At 38.0% G+C, this 18,694-nt stretch overlaps 1 long non-coding RNA gene across 1 annotated transcript; it reads left to right on the top strand.

Annotated features, from left to right (window-relative positions):
* Window positions 1–2,981: 2,981 nt before the first annotated feature.
* LOC121885726 lies at window positions 2,982–7,172 on the top strand. The gene is made up of 4 exons (XR_006092606.1): window positions 2,982–3,636; window positions 3,980–4,198; window positions 4,584–4,714; window positions 5,535–7,172. It is a non-coding gene; the product is annotated as an uncharacterized LOC121885726 (long non-coding RNA).
* The last annotated feature ends 11,522 nt before the right edge of the window (window positions 7,173–18,694 follow it).

Genomic DNA, 18,694 nt, shown 5'->3' with positions numbered 1-18,694 from the left:
TTAGCTGCAGCTGTTTTCAATTTGTGATATAATTTTGTTGAGTGTATGGAACTGAGAAATGGATGAGCATAGTGAATAAAGATGTTCACTTCTTTGTTATTTATTGTTTTTTAGAGGAACTGTGAGCTGTGGCTCAAGAGGTAGAGTGTATTGTCTGCTAATTGCAGGGTTGGTGATTCAATCTCTAGCTCCTCTTTTCCATATGTTGAAATGCCCTTGAGCAAAACACTGAACCCTAAGTTGGGCAGGCCATCTGTGTATGTATGTGAGGCAAAATAGTTAAGCGCTTTATCCGTTAAGTGCTATAAAAGTGCAGTCCATTTTCTGTGAAGCTAAATGTCCAGTTATTATAATAACACAGTTTAAGAAAATCATAGTTTTTAAAGGAATATCATCTTCCAAATAAGACAAGCAATAAAAATCCATCACGAACTTCAAATTAGATTACATAGCCGTGATTAAAACAGTCTACGGGAACAAGGAGTATTGCATTTACAGCAGTACTGCCACAGATGTCACAAGTCTTCCACACATCACAGCAGAGTCAGTTTCTTCCAACCCCAGCACCTTGCTTCAGTAATCTGAATATATTTTCTAAGGTTTTTAATGTGTTGCACACAACTAAACCCGGTTTAGAAGAGCCATGAAAGAGTTTTTTATGCCTTTTCATTAGAAAAACATTCTGGCTGATTGCAGTGTGGACCTTTTTATGAATTGTACGCTGCAAAGTTGCAACAAGAAATAATAGTGTTGGTACCTTCAAGAAAAATGAAATGATGGGACTGCATAGCAAGTCAGACGTACCATGGCAACATTAAAGGTGTTTGTAATGGAATAGTTGTATTCATCCCTGAGATAGCTGCAGGCGCCCGTCTGGCTTCGCAGTTACTTTTCCGCCTCATTTCAGATCTGAAGAGCAGGGTGTGTGTGTGTGTATGTGAGAAATGCTTGCACACAGAAATTATACCTGTGTCTGATTGTGCATGTATGTGTATGTGTGGGTTAAGGATGAAGGTAAAGGATTCAGAGCTGGCCTGTCAGAAGGAGCAGAAATAAGGAAAACATATGACAGGTTGCAAGGCTCGTGTCGAGGAGTTTCTTGAAGCTCACACAGATGTTTGAAATATTTCTTTTTGTTTAGCTGACAAACACTTTGAAACAACAGTAAGCATCAATGTCCATCTACAGTACGCTCATTTGTTTTGGAAATGAGGTCTTGTCTTGTATACAGTAAACAGTTCTCTATCCATTTAATCCTTGACAACCATTATTTTCCCCCATTCACTGTTCGCCTCCTTGTCTCTCTGCCTGCTTCTCCTCCACTTGGTTCCCCACTTGCTTCACTCACTTTTTACACATGCTGCATTCATCTTGCCTACAGTCCTAAGACAAAGACTGCCTGTCTTGCTATTTTTCCTCACACTCTCTCTTCCCTCACACCTGCCACTCTCACTGTATCCTCTTAATATTTGTTTCCCTCAAGTTTTTAGCTGACGCCGTGTTTTCCTCTGTCTGTTAGACACAAGGTGAAGCTATGGGAACTGTATGTTGGGATTCATTCAGAATTGACTCTTTAATGGACCCTCAATTACAGTTCTTTTATTGAATTTGAATTATATACAGGAAATAATTATTTTGTATAAAATTACAATAGAATTTTAATCAAAGAGCGTAAAATCCAACAACAAAATAAATGAAAAACCAACATCAAGTGTCTTCATAAAATGTGGGGACAGCTTTGATGGTCTTTGGCATAGATTATATAACTCTAGAGCTATATTTAAGGGACGAATACAATTCCTTTTATAGAAGCATTTGTATGATTCTCCTCATTAATTCAGGTTTTTCTTTTTCCTTAATTTGTCACCTGTTTGTCACTTGAATTTATATTCAGTCTGTTTTGCATTGGCACAATATCATATTTTATGTATACATACATACATATATATATATATATATATATATATATATAATCATTTGAGAACAGATTCTGAATGAAAATCATATTAAGTATTAAGTATTGATTCCTCATGAAAAACTAAAGGCTATCTGGGGACTCAAAGTGTTGGCTGCTCACTAATTATAACCTTTATTTCATCTGGTAAATTCCACTGAGATTAAGATCTCATTTTCAAGGGAGACCTGAGTAAAATGTAAAATAATAGAAGATTCTGAAGAGCAATACTATAAATAAGAATATAAATACAGGGTGCAGAACAGAACATGAAATAAGATACATTTTTATGGTTCTGTCAAAGTCTGGCTCTATGTCCCTCCAGCAGTCCATCAGATGCCCTTAGACCTTTCTACTTGTATGTTAAGACTGGGCTGAGTGGGAGAAGGATAGATAAGAGAGGTTGCAAAATATATTCAAGGACCGCTTGAGATACTATTGGATATTGCATTGAACCTTTGTCCAGACATTTTACTGCCTAGTTTGTAATACACATGCTCGACTGGAAGAGCATATAGAACTGAAGTGGAATCTGAAATATGTTGCCTTTACCTGGTTAAGAATGAGTATGTTTGTTTTATAACCAGATTGCTTTGAGAATGTGTTTCAGGCTGGTTTCTCTGAGCTGCCAGGTTTAGTGCTTATCATGCAATTCACACTCAAAGTGGTGATGTATCAGTTATTGGGTAATGAAACAGATCTATGTTTTGGACAATAAGAGTTTGCATGTCTCAGATTATCTTGCCGCCCACTTAGCTCTGTAGCACAGAATGTTCTTTGTTTTTATTTGTCCTGCTGGCATTTAAGGCTTTCTTGAGGCTACTTGTGTTTTCTCTGTTTTTGGTTGTCTGTTTGCACTGTTTCCCTCCTGTATTCCTGTACTCCACCCCAGCCTGTTTTTCCCTCCTTTGCCCATCTACACACCTGCCCTGAATCAGCACTGTCAGCCTGCCCTGCTCCCTGTGTTTACCCCAGCCAATAGGCTCCCTGCCTGTTCTCTTGCCTAGACACCTGTTCTCTATTCCCTCATTAGTTCTGTCTGTATTTAAGTCCTGGTTTTCAGTTCAGTCTTTTTGGATCCTTGGTTTAGCTTTGTTCTGTTCAGTTTCGTCTCGCATGTCTGTGTCCTGTTCCTGACTTGTTTTATAAATATATTCTTCAGTTCCTGTGCCTGACGTCTCCTGCGTTTGGGTCCACCTGCTCTGCTACTCCTAACAGGAACACTTTTCAGTATAATGCACCCCAGTACATGCACCACCCACTATGACCTCAATAATTAACATAAAGTAGAATTATTACCTTTCTGACAATGTCAACAACATGTCATAACTGAAAATGTATAAGGTCTGCAAAGCAAACCACTTAAAATGATGACATTCACAGAGTCTAGAGGGAAATGCTTCCTGATTCCGAAGTGCAAAAACATTCACCTGTGAAAGGGACAAGACAGCTTACTTTTTGCAGTTTGGACTCGCTCCTTACATAAAGAAGGAGCTCATCTCAAGAGTGAACAGAGATTTGTTTATCATTGTGTTTGACGAGAGCATGAACAGGACAACTAAGAATAAACAACTAGACCTGCATGTAAGACTCTGGACAAACGATGAGACTGGCACCCACATTTCTTTGGATCACAATTCACGGTCCATTTGACAGCAGATAACTTGTTGGAACATTTCAAGGTAAGCCATCAAATTTAAACAAACCTTTGACTACTTAAGCAAAACTGCCATTTTGTTCAAACTGCTTTTTTTATTCCTTTTCATGCTCTGTGCCACAGTTATGTAAGGCCTGGACTCGTTGCTATTGACTTAGAATAAGTGATATTTATTGCCAAGCATTTCATTTAAGGTGTTTGTCTTGGTCTTTGCTCACTCAAAGAGGACAAAAGCAACACATCTAGAATAATGTAAAAGGTAATATATAACATGATAACATAACTTAGATAAGTGTTGTGCTTATCATTGTTATAATAGAAAGAAGTTGGCTGTTTTTATATTGTATTTTTATTTTTCACATTTGCAGATGTGTACAAAGTACATGGACCTGGTCAAAACAAAGAAGCTTCCCAACCCAGCGTCATTGTCATATCGACCACCACTGAGGCCTGAATGGATCCCCTTCTTCTGGCCAAGTTCCATCTCTTCATGGCCATTTCTAGTCCTCCAACCTTTTCTGACAAAATACCAGATGGATGTTCCAGTGATGTCCTTCCTCTGGAGAGGTCTGGAGGATTTGATGAGGGTAATTATTCAATAATTTTCTTGTGTTGTAATCTGATGTTGTAGTTCTGTTTAGGCTACTAGCCAACTTCGTTTATATGACAAGCACTTTTAATTGAAGAGTTAACATTCCTTTTTCCTTCCCCGTATTCATTCCCCATGTACGCAAACTTACATGCATACACTGCATACATCAGTACATTCTCTTCTTATCAATTTTAAACATGTCCCATCTCTTCCACAGTACTTATATTTCCTACCTATTTCATTTGTCAAGGTATCCTTACCTACTTGCCTGCAAGCTGCAACACTTACGTGCACCCACAAACTCATACATTCTCCTCTAACCACATGACCACTCACACACAAAGTCACTCAACTTGGTTAAAACTGAATTCTCTTTTCAGAGTCTTCTAAGACACAAGGGGGATGCCCTGGTTGTTACTCCATACAAACTTGTATGGCTTGACGTCACAGACCAGAAGCTCTGGGTCCAAAGGAGGTTGACATCAGTATTGGTGCAGCAGCTGCCGTCAAGGTGGAACATCTTCGAGTCTTTTATGACATGCGTTGAAGAATGTGAAAAGATGTGTGACTAATTTGGAATGTTTTAGCTGTCGTTTGATATGAGTTAATGAGTTAATGTTAACCAACTGCATTGTGTATGTGTAGTTATTCTGGAGATTTGACAAACCACTTATTTTCATCAGGGACTGTCAGGGGCCAAAAGCAGTGTAAGTGGGCTTGGTGTCTTGCAGTTTAAGAGGGACTGTGAGATTGCCCTCTCAAGCATCTGCAAGAAGGCTCTAGATAAGTGCCCTCTGAAGTGCTCCATAGTACAAAAATGATGTGTTTGAACTCAAACACAATGTTCTCCGAGCCAGATGAGTGTCTGTAGAAAGTGAAGTGAAGTGTCTCATCCAGAAGTTTGTGCAGGATAATCAGTTGACAGGCAGAATATCTGCTGATAAATTATAGGAATAAGAATAGAGTGGTCCCTTAGTTTGGCAGGGAGTATTCACTTAGTCAGCATATTCATGTTAGTGTGATTTGACATTTGATTGATATTGAATTCAAATGATTGTACACATGTTACATTGCTGACATCATGGGACAGTTAAATCACAGCTTGAGAGGCAGGGGGCTCACTTTGTTTTTCTATTTGTTGGATGGCATAGATGACTTGAGAATGACCCTTGCAATTTGGTGAACATCTGCTAAAACACAATTGTTGACTGACTTTTGAATAATTGAAATATTACTTTAATTTTGCTGTGACTTAAACATACATATTTAATGTTATTTTGCTATTGATATTGTGTGGTATTTACATATATTTTTTCTGCATCTAATTACAGGTGATGTGATTTCACAGCAGTTTGAGACCTTGTTCAACGAGGCCAAAGCTGTAAACATCATGTTCTTCAGTCTGCAAGACCAAGGCTCCAGAGTTGACGTGTTTTTACATCAACACTTCTTACCCGGAGCTCTGGGGTTTTTGAAAGAAGTTGGTGCTCTTACAAGCAGAGGTTGAACGGAGGTTCTCAGACAAAAAAGAGGTGGAAGCATGCAGTGTAGCAGAGGACACTATTATTGCACAGAGACTTGTCTGTGAACATGTCAGAGTGTATGGCGTGGTGACCAAAGTGCCTCTTACAGAGATGCTGAATGACTGTGCAACTGCACGCACCAGGTACACAGCTTAGCAAAAAGGAAAGAGATGAGCAAAAGCTGAAAAGACAGAATGCTGAAGAAAACCTTGAAGAGCTAAAGAAGAGGAGAAAATCTATACAAGATGTATACAAGAGTCTCCAAAAGGATGCAGACAACTTTGCAGAAAAAGCAGAGAATACTGCAGGGACCAGAATGGCAACACACTGAGGAGACGAGCAAACGAAAAGAGAGAGCTGTTACTAGTCCTAAATAGTGAAATTGATAAGAGGCTGCTGAGCTACAACACATGTCATGGGAGACATGGTGTCCATGGACAAAGAGGGTAAAACAACTGTATTGACTGTTTCTGCCAGAAGTTCTAAAAAAGGAAATACACAAAGTTTGGTGCTTATTGAATGAGAAATGAAAAATTGAAGAAGATAAAAATGATTCATCTCCAGAAAATAACCAAGCAGACTTTAGGGGTACTTTGCACTTTTGTAGAACAAGTTGAGATTGTGTCATGTTGTGTTATTATGTTATTTCCATTGGACTGGGTTTACCACCACAGTTTTATTTTTGTTAATGAGAAAGCAGTTATGTTAGCTAATGTGCACTGAATATTTCTGTTATTCAAATTCAATAACTCTCAATACTGGTGTATAGTGTAGTCTGTCAAATTCTTTTGCTGCAGTAATGGTATTATTTTTTTACTTTTATAGGTATTGAAAAGGTCTTAAAAGTCATTAAATTTGTTCTTAAAAATGTGCAGATACCCTGATTTTGTAATGTTGTTGTTTGGCATATACTGTATGTAATGATGCTTTCAAACTGCTACTTACATTATTTATACACATATTTGAGTATCATTATTGTTTGTGTGTTATCATTGAGTGTCATGGGCTGAATTGGTAATGCACATACAGTTTTTCAGCCCCAGGTTGTTGTTGTTTTGTTTTTAGGTTCTCAAGTAGAGGGTAATATGGTATATTGCTTGATGGGATGTGTAAACAAGTTTGTTTTGTCTGTTGTCACAGCCTATTCACATATTTCTTTTCCCTGTAATATTAGTTTAATGGAACTCATCCTGGCTTCTGTCACACAAAGGATAAACTCATTCACATTTCTCTTCACACACTTAATGTTTCGCTTATTATTACAGAGAGACATTTAAACTTGAAACAGTGGGGTTATTTGAGGACTTTTTTCACTGCTCATCATGAAGATATAAACTGCAATTGTATATGTACTGATGGTCATCTGCTGCTCAGGATATATGAAGAGATTGTCGGCTCCTCACCTTGAATGTTTGTGATTTGAATAAACCTAAGTTAATAATTATATACTGCATAGCTGATGTGTTTTAGTGTGCTGCTGCCCATTAGTGCAGGTGCATTGCTGGGTTTAGATTTATCCATTTCAGGTCATCAAAGTACATTCGCCAAGTAGTCTGAAGTGCCTAGAAGGTGAGTCTGCACACAGGGGTTGGTCTCACACACTGTAGGAGATGAAGGTTGCTGTTGGGATCTGTAATGAATGTGGTCCAGTTGAGAAAGTTTACTGAGTTTGTTGTATACTTGTGGGTGGTGATGAGGTCAGAGCCTCAATGCCAAGTTATCCCTATATCTACTCTGTTTTCACATAATACATCTGTTCCATGTAAGTTGGCTGACTGAAATGAGCTATTTCGCTGCAGAATCAAAGAAAAGCTGGGAATATATTTTATTCATATTTAAGCATTATGCATCTCAGCTTGTTGTGGACCACTAACCAGGAGGCATGAATGCATAAAGTTGATTTGTAGGTTTATTGCTGCTCTGTCTCTCTCTTATGCTTTATCTCTGTCTCATACTTTCTCCCACAGTCAGCTGGAGGGCACTATGTTAATTGTGCCACTGTGCTAAACTTGTCTTATCCATGCCAAGAAGAAAAGGTGATTCTATTTAGATAATACTAATTCAGCAGTAGTCTGTTTACTGCAGTATTTGTCTTGGGGTGGCTGTGGCTCAGGAGGCAGAGAGGGTCGTCCGCTAATCAGAAGGTTGGTGGTTCGATCCTCGGTTGCATGTCGAAGTGTCCTTGAGCAAGATACTGAGCCCCAAATCGCTCCTGATGGCTGCACCATTGGTGTGTCAGTGTGTGTGTGTGTGTGAATGGGAGGGTGAGCATTAAAAACACTTGTAAACCACTTAATATATATATATAAAAGGAAAAAGCGCTATATCACTCCTGATGAGCAGGTTGGCACCATCAGTGTATGACATTGTGTGTGAGTGGGTGACTGTGTTGTAATGCGGTTTGAGTGGTTGGTAGGGTAGAAAAGTGCTATATAAATGCAGTCCATTTGCGATTTACCATTCATTTTTCTGCTGCATTGAGGTTGTCAGTACAGCTCTATGGGGCAAAGGCAGCGAGTGTCAGACCACACCTGTGTAAGGCTCCATCAGATCATGCTAATTATTTGCTGTAGGGAGAGTGAAAGACTTTGAAGTGATGTTGACAACTTATTAAGCATAATTTTGATAGCAGATACATCACCAATCCTGTTTTGGCACACATCGTATGAATTTCTCATCAGAATTACATATGCTAACACAAATACACACACACACACACACACACACATACTATTAAGGAACGCACTCTGAACGACACATATACTGTACCAGTATGCATACAGTACACAGTAAATGAGACAAGAAATCTATCTTTCAGACTCAGACATGTTATGTCTTGTTCACTTGCTACTTTATCGTTCCTTAGTATGATGCAGACATTCAGTGGCAGGAGAGAGTACCCAGATTACAATCAGGACCTGTAATAAAATTCTATTTCTCTAGAGAGGGCAAACTCAGCAACCTGCAATATCTTGGTGTCAAGCCATTTACACAAGATGTGGACAAGAACTGCAGCAGTACATGATGTTGATCAGGTCTGCATTGATGCAGCCAGTGAATTATTACCCGATTTGACTTTTATCAAGCTACTGAATAGCCATTATCATCAAACATCTGTCCCAAATATATGGGCCAGTAGGAGCCTATCAAACCTACCAGTAGGTCTAGGAGGCTGTTAACACCTTTTCATATCATTCATGCTCTGGTGACCCATTGAATAGACACCAGAGACATTTTACATGTCACATCAGGAAAAGCACTGCTGTAATTAATAACATGAATCCTTGCTATGTTCAATTTATATGTGCAAGTTTCAGGACCCTTGTATTGTGTTTGCTGGTTCACTAGGACACTTTAAATGGAACAGAGCCATTGTTAATGTTATTAGCAACATCTGTGTTTTTCCTGCTGTTACAAGTAAAAATCTGCTGTGAAAAAAGGTAATTATGGTGACCAGTGTTATAAATGGAGGACTTGTTCTTAAAGTGGGTGGTTTATGCAGGTTGCAACACTTTCACTATGACGATTGACCCATATGTTGAATGCTAAGCATGGGAATAAAGTACAACACCTCAAAGCTCCCTGCTTGTTTTATGTCACAAATACCAGTAATGACATAATGACATAAAAATGACCCAGTTTTAGAGCAAGCTTTATTTTTGACATATGTTGGTGTTGAAGTACGGTTTTAGATTAGTCTTACTTTACAGATTCTTACTTAAACTTATTAATTGCAGAGGTGAGAATCTCCCCCTTTGCACCTACTCACAGAGACAGAATCTGAAGTTTCTCACATTAATCAGCTGCTCAGACAGCAGAGATATTGGTTCATATTAGTGCTGCAAAAATGTAATTTATCCTTTGATTTTCTGATTACGTTTCTTTGCACCAGAAAGCATGCAAAAATAATGTCACTTTTTTGCCAGCATATTAATAGACACGATCACAAAGTTAATTTGGGTTAGTGTAGGACAGAAAAACACGGAAAATTCATTATATTCACAAAGTAATTCAATATCAGCACATACAGCCAAGAACTACAAAATTTGGACTTGGTAGCTGACTGGATCTACAAAGCAATGAATGATAACTTAGAAATGAACTTGAACATGTGCTTTATTCTTTAATGTAGTCTGGTCAATAGACAGTAGGCTAAATAGACAACAAAATTCACGATTACTGAATTAAATAAAATTGGCAAATTACAGATTGTGGTGTACCGAATAAATAACTCAAAACTGCTTATTTCTGTAGTGTAGTATAAGATCAAGAAGCTGGCAGTAGCAGACTACCCTGTGTATGTATTTGTATGTACTAATTTATGTAAGGTTAATTATTCATCAGTTTGCAGTTAACTATCTAATCCACATTTTCTGACATAAAAAGCAATAATTTTCCACTTTTATCATGCACAGGTCTAACTGTTTCCAGCCTTTCATTTTAGCCAACATAGTCAGTTTCTTGATTCTACTGTCAGCAGACATACTCTATTACTATGTGCGTATCTTGTTCTTGTTTTATGTTTAAACAATTAATTAAAATACTGATGAAGTCATGAAAAGCTAATGTTTCTTTTACTGCACTTTCATGCATTAATCCATGCCAACCACTTCTTCTTCTTCTATACTTTGTTCATAACAAAGTTGTAAAACTCAGTGGTGCTGGAAAAACAAAGGGAAAAACTCTCTAGAAGAAGAATTTATTTAGAAGCCCAAATGTTCACCTCAGGCTTCCATCTGGCAGTATTTGCATCAGTGCACTTGTCACCCCAGCTGATGAGTGTGCTGCTCAGGACAGTTTTTAGATCACAAGGAAGACAGTGTCATTTTAAGGCCCGGGACTTTGATTGTCAGTATTACTACGTGTCTGCAATCGTGCAGGATTGGTTTTGCTGATCAAGCAGAGACGTGCGGGGGTGCACCCAGCAGGTGGTTGACTTCCACAGCCGTCTGATGTCTTAACACCCACAGGACGTCTGTGGGCTGGGTGTGACAGTATCAAACGTTGCTACCCTGGATTCAGTGGCAGAGAAATGTAATTACATTGTGTTGCATGAAAAATGAAATGAGAGAGACAGAGAGAAGGGGGAGAGGGAGGGAGGTAGAGAGAGAGAAATAGAAAGTTATTACCTTTGCAGTGACAACTTGCTGGCAGAGATGGAGGGCCTTTGATGGTGGGCCTAGTGTGTATCTTTCTGATGTCAAATTGGGGATCTGAGGATCATTTATTCATGAGTCTACATCTCTAATGCTTACTGGCTGGCTAAGTTGTTTGTATTGCTTGCCTCAGGCTTGTAGAGTGGTTAAATTGCTCCTGAGTAATTTCTTTTATCTGCCATTGTTTCAGGTTTATATTTTTCAGGTTTGCTCTCTTTCCTCTATTTTACTGCCCCATGTCTCTTGTTGCTCTTCCACCAAAGGCTGAATCACTGACCGCTTGTTCTTTTCTCTCACACACACAAGTCTAAAAAGATGGTCTGGTAACGATGTGGAACTCAGTAATGTGTCTGAGATCTCACTGGTCTCGTATGAGAGCTAGTTAGGTTCAGCACAGATATAGAACAGGATGAGACTGAGACCACAGTGGCCAGATGTCTGCTGCTCAGCTGCTCAATCAAACAGCACCCAAAACAGTGATGGTATCACCAGTCTGTCTTCATATCTGTCGCAACAAAAACTATCCCAAAACGTTTTTGTATAAAGACACTGCAAATAACTCATGATTCTATAGCCTAAAATATTATTATTTTAGGTAGTGGGTTTCACTTAGGTACTTTTTGATAGTTTATAGTGAAGGAAAGATGGGATGTTCGATGAGGATAACCCATAAGCCAAGGGCCTTACAAGTGCACAGACTAGCACTTCAAGTGGTCCATGTGAGCTGCCATTGTGGCTCAGGTGCCAATTTGGTCTTAATATGTGTTAAAATGGCTCAAATTATCGTAAGGAGGGAAGGTAGAAAACAGATGTTCGCATCAGGATTGCCATTCATTTGGGAATCTACTTTGAATTATACCATATGTAAATCTGAGCAGCAGCATCAGAAAATATTAACTACTTAGATTTTGTAGTTGGCTGGCATCGGTGCATGCATTACCTTTTTAAATTTACTGTTCATTCAGTTCAGTTAAGAAGTAAAATCAGTAAAAGAAGGAAATGTGTGTTTGCTTCTCTGCAAAATCAGCTGTCACTTTCTTCTCAAACAATATTATAAAAGTACAGTCTTAATGGGTATTATAAGTGTTCGTAGTTCCTCTCTTTTGATCAGAAGTGCTTTAATGCTCTTGGCAGGTCTTATTATATTTAAAGTCATTCATGAGTATTTTTGACTTTTCCATCTGTTCATGTCTAATCATGAAGTGCTTGGTTTGCTCTGCTAATTGACTTGGAAGAAAAACCAATCATGGAAATATTTTGAAACTTCCCAACTTAAAATAGATTCAGATGTCTAATGGCTTAAACAGGTTTTTTCTGGAACTAGTTCTTAGAAACTTTTTGACAAATTTATTCAGGTAAATGGTGTTCTACCACTAAACCTGCTGTAAATGCATAAAAAGGATGTTAGGACTTTACTTTAGAGTTATTAAAAGAGAAAGTTCTGTGTCATTAAGAGTTGACTATGTGAACTTCAGCTTTCCTCTGTCCTATGGACCTGTTTTGGGACACATTTAGTCAAATGAATTGTATCCAGGATATTCAAGTCTTTTCCTGTGAAACAGTCTGGAAGTTAATTTCTTTTTATTTCAAAATTTAATCAAAGGATAAACTCATGAGATGCACCATCTCATTTGGGGGTCCTCAGGCACAAAACATGAAAGTTAACAAACATTTAAACAAAAAACAAACATAAAAAAATAAATACATAATACCAATGATAATATATGAAACAATCCAATGACACGAAACAATCAACATAGTGACATCAACATGGACATACACATAAGAGCTCTCCCACTATCCTAAACCACACCTACTACATCTGTTACAACTGTCATCTCTACAAAAAATGAATGAGAAATAACATAAATGAACAGACCAAATAACATTATGTCAAAGTACTGAGTCTACTTATAAACTAAAAATGATGGTAAATACAATCAAAGACAAGAACAAGTAGATTTATGGTAGGGGTGTGTGATATGACGAAATTAGATCATGAACGATTAAAATGTCTGCCTTTACAAAGAGATCATTATTATTGTGCTACAGTGCACATTGTATCAGTTCAGCTCAGTGACAGAGTGCAGTCTGCTAGCAGGAGGCTAACAGGTAACAGTACTGACATGGCAAACACCTTGTACCACATTCCCAATCTGCTGGAGAAAATAACCTCCAGTGACAAGAAATTTTGGTAAAAACAACCTCACAGCAGAACAAACTATCTGCACGGTTCACATCAGGAGCCCAAACTGTTTGTTTAAATGCTGAGCATCGTCATGTCACCAAATCACCAGTTAACTCTTGATGCTTGGTAGCGTGTTTGTGAAATCTACAGCAGTTTTAATGTCCTACTAAGATGCTCACCTGCTGCACATCATGTTAAACTGACAGCTGGGCTGCAAGTAAATGCCACCATTTAGTGGTTAGCTTGCCTGCTAACTGGTAGCAACTTCAACTTCAGTTTATTTAAAGTGCACATCACCCAGAGTATCTGTACACTTTACAAGTCAATAAAAATTACAACAGAAAAAAGAAGCACATGATATGTACATGTAAAAGTACACACACATACACAGATAGTAATGTTAATATTACAAGAAGGTTTAGGTTAGTAATTTTAAAACAGAGATCATACAACCCTAACAGGGTTGGGGTAGCAGCTAAATGTCAAGCAGGAAAACAGTTAGTGATTTGGGTTCCCAGCTGGTGAAATTAGGAAAGGTCATTGTAAACAGAAAAAAGAAAGAAGACTTGAAGTATCAACAGAGCTTGCCTCCTGAATGTGCAAGTAACCGGCACCAAGGGAATGTAAAAGATGTGATGGAGTATACGGAGCAATAAGGCTGCAGATATATGAAGGAGCCAACCCATTTAAAGCCTTATAGGTAATGTTCTGACACCAGTCAGTGTTTATTGTAAATTAATGACACCTTTAGGCAGGTTGAGGTACTGTGCTTTCAAGGTTATTTAAAAAGTATCCTCCATGTTGTTTTTTTTTTAGTTTACACAGCACAGCCAAGCAGTGCACATGCAGCCCCACAGAGTTTTTTGATTTGATCCTTGGGGTAGATCTGTCTGTGAGTACAGTTACCTAGCTTTGTAATTTAGTCATGTGCTTCAGAAACACTGTTAAGAGGATTTGTTGTTGTTTATGAGAAGAGTTAAATAGCTGCTGAGTTAATAATCTAAATTAATTTCTAGCATAGGCTGCGTTTTAAGTTAACACATTAACGCATATTTATGTTGGTCTGTATAAGTTGTATAGGCTAACTGTTACCTCACTTGGAAGCTTGTGAAGAAGAAAATTGTTGTAATATTGTTGCACATATTTCATTGCAACCGTGTGATGTATTATGTATTCTTGTGTTTGTGATTGCAGTTTTACAATCTCAAGCTTTTGGTAAATCACACTCAACATGAAGTACAGCCTACTGAGTCTTGTGTTAGCTATCTGTCTAGCTATGCAGTATGACGCATCTGCGAGGGCAGAATAGGTAAGAAGGACGATTTTGAAATTAGCTCTTGCATGAACTGCTAGCCAATGCAGAGACATCAGTACTGGTGTTATATGATCCAAGCTTTTAGACCTTGTGAGGACTCTGGCAGCTGCATTCTGGACCAGTTGAAGACCTTTTATTGCTGTCTTAGGTGGGGCCAGAGAAAAGTGCATTACAGTAGTCTATTCTAGATGTTTTGAAGGCATGTATAATGATTTCAGCATCTGAATTTGATAAAATGGGGCGTATTTGGGCTGTTGTGCTAAGGTGGAATAAGGCAGTTTGTGTTATATACTTGATATGTGGCTCAAATGTAAGAGGTGGATCGAATACTATCCCCAGATTCTTAATTGTATGGGTCTGAGAAATTGTGCAGCCATCAAGATTAATGTAAAAGTCTGTAAAAAGCGATGTGAATCTCGCTGGACCAACAAGCAGCATTTTGGTCTTGTGTGCATTCAGATGCAAGAAATTATTGCACATCCAGTGATGGATGTAGCACTAACTTCTGTCATGCTGCAAGCTAGTGAGATGTCAGCTCTGGAGTGCTGTGTTGGTGCCTTTTTTTAACAGGGCACATCCTGCTAGTTATCTGAAACGACACTCTAACGCTTCTACACAACATCAACTGTTTGCCTTTCAGCTGTGAAATTAGTTTGGTTGTACTGTTAGTTTGGTTTCCCAATGCAATATCCATTTTAAACAAGGCCAAATAGACTGTCACTACTTTTTTAATGCAGCTTTGCACACTTACTCTTATTTATGGAATTGTTTGTGTTTTAATGTAATTTTATGCAAGTCTTTCATGGGTGTATGTTTTTATGTTGTTTGTGAACCCCTAACCAAAGACAAAATTCTGTCATGTGATTGAAAATATAGTTTTTTGAATCTTGAATACTGTTCAGTAACTTGCAAAATAGTCTTAAAAACCAAGACTATTTTGTGGGGGGGGGGGTAAAATTAATCAGTAAAATTAATAGCCAACTCAGCAGATGAATTAAGATTATAAGTAGTACCAAACAACATGCTACAAGACCTCTGCTTGTTCAATATGAGATTGTTATTTAAAAAACATTTTTGAACAAAAGAAAATTCTGTTTGCAGTGAGCTTTGAATATCAGTTATATCAGAGTCAGATGTGTATATAACTGTGATGATGGTTATGGAGGTAAGAATTAAGCCTGGAAAGCCTTGGTTAAATCAATAAAAATTGAACCTGTAAATTGACCTTTGCCTAGGGAGAATATATCATTGGCAGTAGTAGAAGAAATATTAGAATGAAAACCAGATTAAAATGGGGATAAAATGTTGAGATCATTAATATACTGTGATAATTGATTAAAAATGAACTTCTCAAATATTTTACCTGTAGTGCAAATAATAGAAATCGGTCCTCAATTATTAAGACATAGAGGATCTCCTCCTTTATGAGGTGGAGTGACCTTAGCACATATCAAAATAGATGGAAGTGTACAAGTAGATAGGGACAGATTAAATAGGTCAGCAAGTGGGAAAATAAGCACTTGAGAAGCTAATTTTATAAACTAAGCCTCTAAGCCATCACGTCCAGGAGCACAGCCAACATTTAGGGCAGAAATATCTTGCATAATTTCAGCAGGTAAAATATGTATAAAAGAAAATGAGCTACTGATAGTTTTAATTGCCAATATGATGATTTAAATAAGGTGAAACAAAAGAGTAAGAACTACAAACAGGAAAAAATTATGATTTAAAACTTTTGAGATAATGGCAGGGTCGTGGACAACTTCATCAAAACACAGATCTGTGCAGATGAGCTTTTAATGGGACCGAGGATACTTTTCATCTTGTCCCAGAACTGTTTAGGGTTACGAAAATCTTGAGAAAGACTTTTTCTATAATAGTTGGACTTAGCATTCCTAGTTTTTGTCTTACAGAAATTTCTTGACTGTTTGTATGCATCCCAGTAAGCTGGATCCCTAGTTGTTTGACATTTTGCTCAGGCTTTATCTCTAAGTTTGAAAAGTCAAAATCAAATCTTAAGTCGTGGTAAATGTCTACCTTTAACTTTCATTGTTTTCAAAAGAGCATGTGGCAGGGCACAGCTTTAATAAAATCACAGCTTAAATAAAGTGATTAATATTTATGTTTTTACACTACTTATGTATCTTGGAGGAAGACAGGGGATTTTAATCTTCCAAACACAGAAAATAACAGAATGATCACTGAAACAATCAGAAAACACCCCTGACTTAATAATCCTATCTGGGTGAGAAACAAATATCAAATCTAGTAGGGATGATGATGTTTCAGTAACTCTGGTAGGTTCACTAATAAGTTGAGTTAAATTTATGTAATCAAATAAGTTTTTATCATTTGAAGAGGAACAATCAAATTCATTTACATTAAAGTCCCCTAAAATAAGCAATTTGGATGGACAATTGAGAGAGCCTATTGTAGACAATATGCATTTAGTGGATTCAGAACGTGCAGATAGAGGTCTATACATAACCAAATGTTTATTGTGATGAACTTATCTTTATCTTGAACTTATCTTAACAAAAAAAAAAAAAAAAAACACCCAAAATACTCAGAGTCAATTTGAGGAATTACAAGTTATGACCTCAATCTAGAAGTGACTTGTGTTGCCATACCTCCCTCTCTACAATATTTACCCAGAAAACAAACAAACAACAACAAAAAAAACTAATGGAAAAATAAATCCATCCAGGGCCCACCCCAACCCTCCCGAAAAAGTTGTCTAAACAGTGAGAGAAGATACTCAGATACCCCCTCCCTCTCCCTTAAAAATAACCTTTATCTGCATAATTAATTTCCATGATTAACAAAACAATATGAGATAAGGTTGGGATTAAATCAGGCAAACTAAGGTAATAAATTCCATTCCTTTTGATTGGCCTACAACTTATCAGCTTGGATAACAGGCATTGATAATTCACTTACATGCCTAAAAGAAAGTACAGCTAATTCATCATAGGCTGTTATTAGATAACTCAACTCATATTCAAAACAAAGGTAGGCTCTTGTGGAAACAAGTTTCAGAGTACGTTGGGCAGGCGTTACGCTGAGTTGCTAATAGATCTGGGCTCCATTTCACAAAGCAGGTTTAGTGAAAACTCAGAGTCTGTTAACCCTGAAATGAGGGAAACTCTGAGTTTTCCGTTTCAAAAAGAGAGGTAACTCAAACCAGAGAAAGAGGGGTAACTCTAGCCTGTTTCAGAGAGAGAGATAACCTAAGCTTTCGGTCAGTTACCTTAGTAACAGACTCTATGAACCTAACCTGGTCGGGACCAGATTTTCTCAATGAACCTCGAGTTTCTCTAGGTCTCCGCCCTCTTTCAGAGCCACACACTCCATTTGATTTCCTCATTCATTTAGTCAGCAGGCGAGTTTTGGCGTAGCCTAGTTCTGCCGTCTGTCATTTAAAAAAATCATTAAAAAAATCAGAGTCAGTATATTAGAAGTCCATTAGGCACAGTAGGTGGCGACTTTTTTCACTAACATGGCATGTCCTTTTGATAACGAACCCGTGGATGACGGTGCAGCATTACTGCGAAGAGAATTAAATATTCGTCGGGAGATGGTTATCAGACCGCACATGGATGTTCTAGCATTTCCAGACAATTATCTATTTGAGCTTAGGGCCAGCTCCTCTGCCTCCGTTAGAGGTGGCGGTGCTGGGCCACCACACGTTTTACAGGCATCTGCCTTCTTTCTGTTGGCTGAGTAGAAGTCTGTGTTAGTTTAAATAGGCTTAATTATTTAACAGAACATGATATAGATGAGAAGACATTTATGTGTGTGAAACCGGCTTTATGTTGGGGATAAAACAACTGCACAGTCAAACAGCCACTTAATATTTACTTTACAATGTAAAATATGATCAAAATGAGGTATCCACATGAGATTATGCTGAGGTCTTACCTGTTTGAACGATGTTTTTATATTTCATCCTAAACTGCTGCCAAGTGCGCTTCTTCCCCGCGGGATTGCACCTAAATTAAATAAGTTAATAGGCGACCATTCAAGCAGTTTTCCCCTGTAATATTATTGTGATTGCAAAGGACTATATTTAAACTTACGCATTGACCTGAGCAGCAATGTTCTCCCATGCCGTCTCCCTCTCTTTTGCAGCTGCAGCGGTGTTGCACTTCTCTCTAAAAACATGTTCAAACTCGCCATATGAGCGCATTAAGATTTCTAGTTCTAGTGGGGTGAAAAACGCAGCCCTCCTCTTCTCCGTTGCCATGGTGACTCGTTGAATCGGGGTTCCATTGATGCTGGCTTTTTATAGTTGTGGTGCACGCGCTTA

Source organism: Thunnus maccoyii, chromosome 19, assembly GCF_910596095.1.
Source record: "Thunnus maccoyii chromosome 19, fThuMac1.1, whole genome shotgun sequence".
NCBI lineage: Eukaryota > Metazoa > Chordata > Actinopteri > Scombriformes > Scombridae > Thunnus > Thunnus maccoyii.
This window is presented reverse-complemented; position numbering and strand designations above follow the sequence as displayed.